The sequence below is a fragment of the Bufo bufo genome, chromosome 6 (assembly GCF_905171765.1).
Source record: "Bufo bufo chromosome 6, aBufBuf1.1, whole genome shotgun sequence".
In the NCBI taxonomy this organism is placed as follows: domain Eukaryota; kingdom Metazoa; phylum Chordata; class Amphibia; order Anura; family Bufonidae; genus Bufo; species Bufo bufo.
Window position 1 is genome coordinate 340235164 of NC_053394.1, and position 8525 is coordinate 340243688.

General features: G+C 43.7%; 1 long non-coding RNA gene across 1 annotated transcript; it reads left to right on the top strand.

Moving 5' to 3' along the window:
* Positions 1-286: 286 nt before the first annotated feature.
* On the top strand, positions 287-6341 carry LOC121003143. The gene is made up of 3 exons (XR_005779429.1): positions 287-336; positions 891-892; positions 6166-6341. It is a non-coding gene; the product is annotated as an uncharacterized LOC121003143 (long non-coding RNA).
* Positions 6342-8525: the final 2184 nt, after the last annotated feature.

Sequence of the window (8525 nt, forward strand, 5' to 3'; positions counted from 1 at the left end):
GTCTAGTGAGCAATGATTAGGACAAACAAAATGGCTGCTGTCCTATTAGTGCACACAAAGCCTGTGTTCTGTCTTCATACACGTTCATACAGTGTGCAGTCTGACATTTAGCATAAACCATTTCTGTCTTCCAAATAAGAAGACTGTTCTATGTAGTCTAACTTGTTTATTGGTAAAACAGGATTGTTGATTGGCAAAACAGGATTGTTTGGTCAAACTAAAAGAATACAAATGGCAAGTATAAGGATAAAGTATAGATAGCATGTACTATAACATTTGCATTTAACACTGAAGCACATGGTAAAATGGCTGCCTTTTCATAAGATTACATGTCTAGTTAACAGTAGTAACAACTTCCTGAGTAACAATTACAACTCGCTGATCAGCTCTGCAAGATATCATGTCCCTGAAACAAAGGTAGATCTCTCACCAGATATGCTTATACAAAGATGGTGGAGTTTAAGAAGGAGATATGCAAAAGAACAGCTCTGCTGATGTGTCCTGGAGACTTCTATTTATCAGTTTCCCAGATGCTTTTTACTCCCACAATGCTGTGCACCACCCACAATGCAGTAGTCTTTGTAACATAAAAACAAAGTGTAGTACAACTTAACACCGCTAGATGGTGCTATAACCACACTAACCACTTGAGAAATACCAAGACTCTGGCAGAATGAACTAGAATCATTTTCTAACCCTGCTGGGCAGAACACTCCCCGTCTGGCGTTAACAGACGCCACTACTGAATCCTTCTTTCAAGCTTTTTTAAAGCGCTATCCTTGGAGACTGTTTGGCCTTTGCTGAGGTAGTCTATTTCTTTAGCATAACATTCGTGTTGTATACTGTGAATTATTATAGTCTTGGACCTTTCCATATTGGGAGCGTTAAAGGCGTGTTTGCAGTGATGCTAACCTTTTCAGTGCTTCTGACTCAGAGGTAATGTCCACTTGTAAGACTGAGCTATATGAATACACAGGCTATACCACAAACGAGCAAAATCCAGGTGGATAACCATTTGAAACGATGGGATTTGAGTTGGTGTTCCGAAATCACTATACGTAGAGCAGATACTTCAGATTGGAATTCTTCTTTGGCATCTGGGTCTACCAATTCGAATGTATCGGATCCGATGCTGCAAGACGTTGAATGGTACAGGAATTCAGGACACGTAAACCATGTTGTGTCCTTAAGGTGGCTTAGTGCGACGGACTAGTGGATCTTCTGATCCTTAGCACTCGATTGCAAACGTAGACTTAAAAGTTTTGTTGCAAATATATCCTAGGACTACCTTGCTGTCCGTATAAAGCTTGACTTCTTTGATTTCCAGGTTCATTCCTGATGTTATAAGTTCAGCCAACTTCACTGCAAGCACAGCAGCGCAGAGCTCCAGTCTGGTAATCATGTGTTCATGGAGTGGCGCTAGTTTGGTCCGGCTCATGACAAATCCTATATGGCATCGTTCTTTGATGTCAATAGTCTTTAGGTATGCTATGGCAGCAATTGTCTTGACTGAAGCATCGCAGAAGATATACAGTCTTTGCATCTTGACTTCAGTTGATGGCATGGAAGCATAGGGTCGTGCCACGTAAAGACTGGTCAAAGCTTTGAGAGACTTCTTTCAACCTGTCCACAGGTCCTTTTTCTCTGTGGGAAGAGGTTCATCCCAATCAGACGTCATTGGGGTGAAGTCTCTTAACATCATTTTACCTTGGATTCTAACAGGCGCTACGAAAACCAGAGGATCAAATAAGCTGTTTATGGTGGACAGAACTTTTCTGCGTATGAAGGGCTTTTCTTCCTTGCTAATTTGAAAGGTGAATGTGTCTGCCTTTAAATCTCAGAGCAAACCGATGCTCCGCTGCATGGGAAGGGAGTCGGTTCTAAGATCTAAGTCCTTTAGATTACTTGAATGGTCTTGGGGTGAGAAGGCCTCCATTAACTTTCGGCTGTTGGAGGTGATTTTATACAACCTCAGATTAGATAGAGCGAGCATCTCTTGAGTCCTTTTCAGGAGACTGATTGCGGTCTTGTTCGTGGGTGTGGATTTTAAGTAGTCGTCCACGTAGAAATCTTTTTCCACAAAGTATCTGACATCTGACCCATACTTTGCTTCACCCTCTCAGGATGAATGTGTGAGACCGTAAATAGCGACTGCAGGGGAAGGACTGTTTCCAAAGATGTGCACTTTCATTCGGTACTCTACAACGTCTTTATTGGGGTCGTTGTTGCGGTGCCAGAAGAACCTAGTAGTTTCTATGTTCTTCCTTGATGAGGAAGCAGTGGAACATCTGTTGTATGTCGGCCATAAATGCTACAGAATCTCTGCCGAAGCGGAGAAGTACCGCTAGAAGTCTGTTGTTAAGGTCTGGACCAGACAGTAAGACATCGTTTAGCGAGACACCTTCGCACCTGGCGCTCGAGTCGAAATACTACTCGTATCTGCCCTGGTTTTTTAGGTTGATACATGCCGAATATGGGTAAGTACCAACACTCCTCGTAGTTTTGGACCGTGGGTGCCATTTCTGCATGGTTATTCTGGAATATTCTTTCCATGATGGTAAAGAAATGTTCTCTCGTCTCTGGTGTCCTCTGAAGTTTATGTTTGAGGGAGATAAATCGACTATAGACAAGTTCTTTGTTGTTAGGTAAGCGTTGTCTCCAGGGTTTAAACGGTAAAAGTGTGACCCAGCTTTTTGACTTGTCTTTTACTATTCCTTGATCCATGATATCCAAGAACAGCCTGTCTTTTATGAACATTGTGACCCTGTTGTCTTCTCTTGTCCTGTGGAAGACTGTGCACCCTAAGTGATCTTGCTCACCATCGCAGTCGTTGTCCTTAGAGGAGGTATCTGCGAAAGGACAATGCACAGGAGCGCTGTGTGGCAATTCTTTTATTAGGAAACTGCTGTAGCAGGAATAGGGAAGGACGTCCATTTTCAAGTGTGTTGGTGAGCATATTGTTGACTGAGGTCGGCTTGTGTGCTCCTCCTAGACAAACGTCTCCTATGATGACCCATCCTAGGTCAAGTCTCTGGGCGTATAGAGCATTTCGGGGACCGTTAATCTGTCCTCTAGCCTTATGAACTCGTAGTATGTTTCGGGGCTTTTGGGTCCAGTTCCGGTATCAGGTGAGCTATATGCCTCAGGTGAGGGTGGTATGCCGCTACCTCTCGTGTAGGTATCTCTGACCGGTTGTCAGGAATGTGATTGCACCCCAGTATGGTTGGCAGGGACAAGCAGGTCTGACCATCTATGGCAAGGCTGGCCAACCTGCGGCTCTCCAGCTGTTGCAAAACTACAACTCCCAGCATGCCCAGACAGCCTACAACTATCAGCCTACAGCAAGGCATGGTGGGAATTGTAGTTTTACAACAGCTGGAGAGCCGCAGGTTGGCCAGCCCTGATCTATGGACTCTACCTTGTACCAAGTTGCCTTCCTCCCTGCCGTCTCAATGGTACCAGCACATGTCCTTAAGGAGTAGGGAGAACCGTGCCCTATGATGTTGAAAAAGGTGGATTTAGCTAAAGACTGGTTGCTTTGATCATCTAAGATTGCATATACCTTGATCTACTTATCTCGGTGAACGCCCGGATAAACTTTGTCAAGGCAGATTGTTAAGCAGGACTTCCCTCCTACAAGTAATTTACAGATCTCTGTACAGTGAGAAGTGACTACTTGGGTATCTATGTTGGTGTCTATCTGCTTTCCGTCATGCTCCTCTTCTTGGGATGATACCTGAAAGGGTGGTCCAGGGTGTAAAGCCGTGTTGTATTCTGTGCTACCGCATTCTGTGCCTGTTACACTGACCTTACAGTTCCTTGCGAAGTGCGATGTTGTAGCACTTGAAGCAGATGTTGTTTTCTTTGAGGAATTTTTTGCGGTCCTCTAAAGACTTCTCCCTGAAGGCTGTGCATTTTAGTAGAGGATGTGGCTTCTTGTGCAGGGGGCATTCTTTGTTAAGTTCTTTCGGTATGTTCTCTTCTTGAGAAGACTTAAACTGCCTGTGAGAAGAACCTGTGGAGGCAACATTAGTTTTGTGGACTGCCACTGGTGTTTTATGAGGTTTGACACCAGGGGTAGTGGAACATGACAATGTAAAGTCAAAACTGGGGTCATTTCTGATCCTTGCCTGTTGAGTAACAAAGTCTACAAACACTGCGAAGGGGGGGAGGTGTGGTACATTATGAAACAGTTTATAATGGGAACCATGCATGATCCACTTCTCTTGTAGATTACAAGGGAGTTTTTGGACAATTGGATTGACAACTCTGGTGGTGTCCAAGAATGCTAGCCATGGCAGATCTCCTTCTGGCTGAGCAACCTGTACCTCTATTAACAAGTCGCTGAGTTCCTTGAGCTCCCTACCCACTATTCTGGGAAAATTATAAATTCTCTTATATAAAGCATTTTCTATAGCATCTATTGACCCATAACACTCATCAAGTCTTTGCCACACCATCTTTAGGCCTTTGCCTGGATGGTTTATGTTAATGTCTCTGATTCTTTTGGCATGGTCAGTAGACTCGCTTCCAAGCTACTTTACCAAAAGATCTAACTCCTCACTACAGGAAAGATCTAAGTCTCTTATGGCATTCTGGAAGGAGGCTCGCCATGCCCTGTAGTTCTCGGAGCGATCGGTGAACTTTATAAGTCCTTTGGTAACCAGCTCCCATTTAGCAAAGAACTTAGCGAAGTCCATAGCGGCCTGGTTAGCGCCAATACTACCCGTGTGTTGTTGTAATGCTGCGTGTGTGGTGTATCACCATACCTTTTAGGGTTTTTTGGCTTAGGGAAGTCTGTATAATACCGTTCTGACGCGAAGGTTGTCCCTTTAAAATCGAAACTAAGGTTGTAGCTTCTGTTCTGTAGGGCAGTAGTTGTGGCTGGCATCGATTTGTTGCATACCGTTCTGCTTAAGGTACTGTGATTCAAAGTAGGATCTTTGACACTCTGTATAGGCTGGCTGATATGCTGGATCATAGTTGTCATCTATCTTGGGATGCTGATGGACATATTCTGAGACGCGCTGTCCTGCATCTTGTTGATCTAGGTCTGGCCCAAGTACTTGGCTGTGTTTCTCGGATTCGGGAAACTCCAAGGCTTCTAGGAACTCTGCTTTGACACTACGGCTTCCGCTTCTTTCCCTGTGGCAAGTTTTTCCAGTGACACTTGCAGGCATGCTGTCTTTTCTTCCAGTAATACCTTCTCTTTTTCCTTTGACGCTTGCAGGCCTGCTCTCTCTTCTTCCAGTAACGCCTTCTCTTTTTCCTTTGAAGCTTGCAGACATGCTCCTTCTTTTTCCAGTAACGCTCTCTCTTTTTCCTTTTGTGCTCTCTCTTTCTTTAGTTGCATGTCTTGTGCAGCAAATGAAGACCTTACTTTTGCAGCCTCAGCTTCTGCACGGGCAAGAGCAGCCTTTTCTCTTATTGAGGACTTACTAGAGCAGCTTGCTCGTGGCCTGGTCTTGTATAATGATGCCTGGCTAGTGGACATTGTGTGCCTTTTGCTGGCTGCTTAATGTCTCTGTGCAGACTCAGTCTAGGTAGGAACGGACTTCAGCATGGTCTGGATTGTGCTGCACTCTCATTTCTTGTGACTACAGATGGAACATGGTTAGCACTCCAGCTCTTAACTCAAATTTCTTAACTCATCGCGTTATCTTGAGACGAAAGCCATTGAAAAGCAATTGAAGGTGTTTGCTTAGATTAGATAACACAACTCAGAAATTTCTGAAAAAAGGAGTGTTAACTCTGCTCCATCCGTATATGGCAGCCACTGCAACCTTGTACGCAGGACCGCGTGTGTGATGGCGGCTCCGTATAGTCAGATCCACTATCGCTGGTGACTAGCCTCTGTTTTACTCTTCTGTCTTCATACACGTTCACACAAGTGTGCAGTCTGACATTCAGCATAAACCATTCCTGTCTTCCAAATAAGAAGACTGTTCTCTGTACTCTAACTTGTTTATTGGTAAAACAGGATTGTTCATTGGCAAAACAAGATATTTTTTTTAAACTACAAGAATACAAATAGCAAGTATAAGTATAAAGTGGAGTATAGATAGCATGTACTATAACATTTGCATTAACACTGAAGCACATGGTAAAATGGCTGCCTCTCCATAAGATAACATGTCTAGCTAACAGTAGTAACAAATCCCTGAGTAACAATTACAACTAGCTGAACAGCTCTGAATAAAATCATGTCCCTGAAACAAAGGTAGATCTTTCACCAGATATGCTTATACAAGGATAGTGGAGTTTAAGAAGGAGATATGCAAAAGGACAGCTCTGCTAATGTGTCCTGGAGACTGGAAACTTCTCTTTCCCAGGATGCTTTTCACTCCCACAATGCAGTGCACCACCCACAATGCAGTAGTTTTTGTAACACAAAAACAAAGTGTAATACAAATTAACACCGCTAGATGGTGATATAACCACACTAACCACTTAAGAAATACCAAGACTCTGGCAGAATAGACTAGAAGCATTTTCTAACCCTGCTGGGCAGAACAGCCTGTCCTAGTTACACAGCAGGACAAGTTACTTCACAACACTGAGGTAAAGAGCTGCCTCATCCTCCTCTCCTACTTGTCAGGGATTATGGTCCTGAATACAGATGAAAAGATCTTCATCTGAATCTCTGTAGGAATGGAGTCTATAAGGAGACATGAAGTACAAAGAGGAGGCACAGGACAGACTGTGGTAATGGAGACTGCATACAAGTGCTGATGCTTATTAGCCACATCCACACCTCCTCTCTATACTTCATGTCTCCTCATGGACTCCATTCCTACAGAGATTCAGCTGATGACCATATTAAACTGTATTCAGGATCATAATCCCTGAAAATCAGAGCAGAGAGGAGGATGAGGCAGCTCTTTAGCTCAGCGTTGTGAAGTAACTTGTCCTCCATTGTGATTAGGACAGGTTTTGTGTGTACTAATAGGACAGCAGCCATTTTATTTTTCCTAAGAATTGCTCCCCAGACAAAATGAGCCATTATAACTATTGTAAGGTATTTTGGAATATATTTATAATGAAGTAATATTTAACTATTTTCATTTTCTTAATTCATGGAGAACCCCTTTAAGGTGAAATATGGCAGGGTCCTGAAAGGGTTAATTTCTATGAGACTTTTGAAAATAGCCAAGAACGATGCTTGTCTATTTTCGGCAGTCCCATAGCAATGAATGAAAGATGGTGCGCATGTTCGGTGCACTCTCCGTCACTTTGGGCGTTCCGTTCTAGAGATAGGTCAGGGTCCCAGAGGTAGGACCTGCACCTACCTGACATTGGTGGCCTATACTAGCGATAGGCCACCAATGTTTTAGGTCTGACAACCCCTTTAACTTACAGTCACTAACCATCACAAACCATTACTACAAAAATGCACAACTTTTTTTGTGGTTTTTAGATCATTCTCGGTTTGAAAAATTGCACAAAAAAGAAAAAGAAAACGTTGTTAGGCTCCTGATCCCCTGGAAATTGTGTTTCTACAATGGCCATTTATTTATAGGAAACTGAATGAACTCAGACAAGAATAACTTTCAAAATCCATCAGGTGGAATTGCAAGGGCTTTGAGTGCTAAATTATCTAAGTTTTCCGCAAAAGTCAAACAATTCCATAAAAACTGGCCACAAAGACTTATTTTTGACTCAGGGCAGCCGGTCACCTTCTGCCCTTATATGTCAACTGTAACGGATCTCCTAGCACCCTGACCGGGTACCTCCGTCGATAGATGCTCCTAGTGCTTCCCGAGGACTCCAAGCACTCCACTTGACACCATAAGCACTGCAGACCCCAAGAACCGCCGAAGCTTGGTTGAGGTCTCGCCGTCTCCTACACACCCTGGACCTACGACAAGGCTCCAGGCTCCAGTGGGTGAACCTCTCAGGGATCCAGAGAGCAGTAACAGCTCTTACAAGAGCTAGTAGTTATAGCCAGGAGAGTATAGCAAATCTTCAGCGTATAGCAATCCCCCAGTGTTGATCAGTTACCCAAACACCAGCCTCAACATGATGAAGGGCAAAAACAGGAACTCTTTATTTGAACACACAAGCATTGATTTATACACATTTTCCAACAAGGTTACCACCCACAGGGTTTTGTAAAAACAGCCAATAACCACGTACAATACACTCAGACACTCCCACACAAAATCATCCCCTCTGCCCGTGATCCAATTACCTCACTCTGGGTTTATGCAATCATCACAGGCAGGAGAATACACAATGTCTTCTGTCCTGGAGACAACCAAGACGTAATTCAATTATCTCTCAGGACAAAGGACATCACCAATACACACAGAGAGACAATGGAACAGACCTCACTACTCAGCATATACAATGTCCCACCCTTTTCAATACACATAGTCATTTAACATCCCAAAATGGCACGAATTAGACCAGGGGTTCAAGTTAGTACAAGTCCTTTGTGAACAAAGGAAGCCTGGCTGATGAGAGGGCCCATAATCCTGGGGCAAGAGGCTGGTAGCCAGGCCCCTCCAAAACCCAGTGGCGAG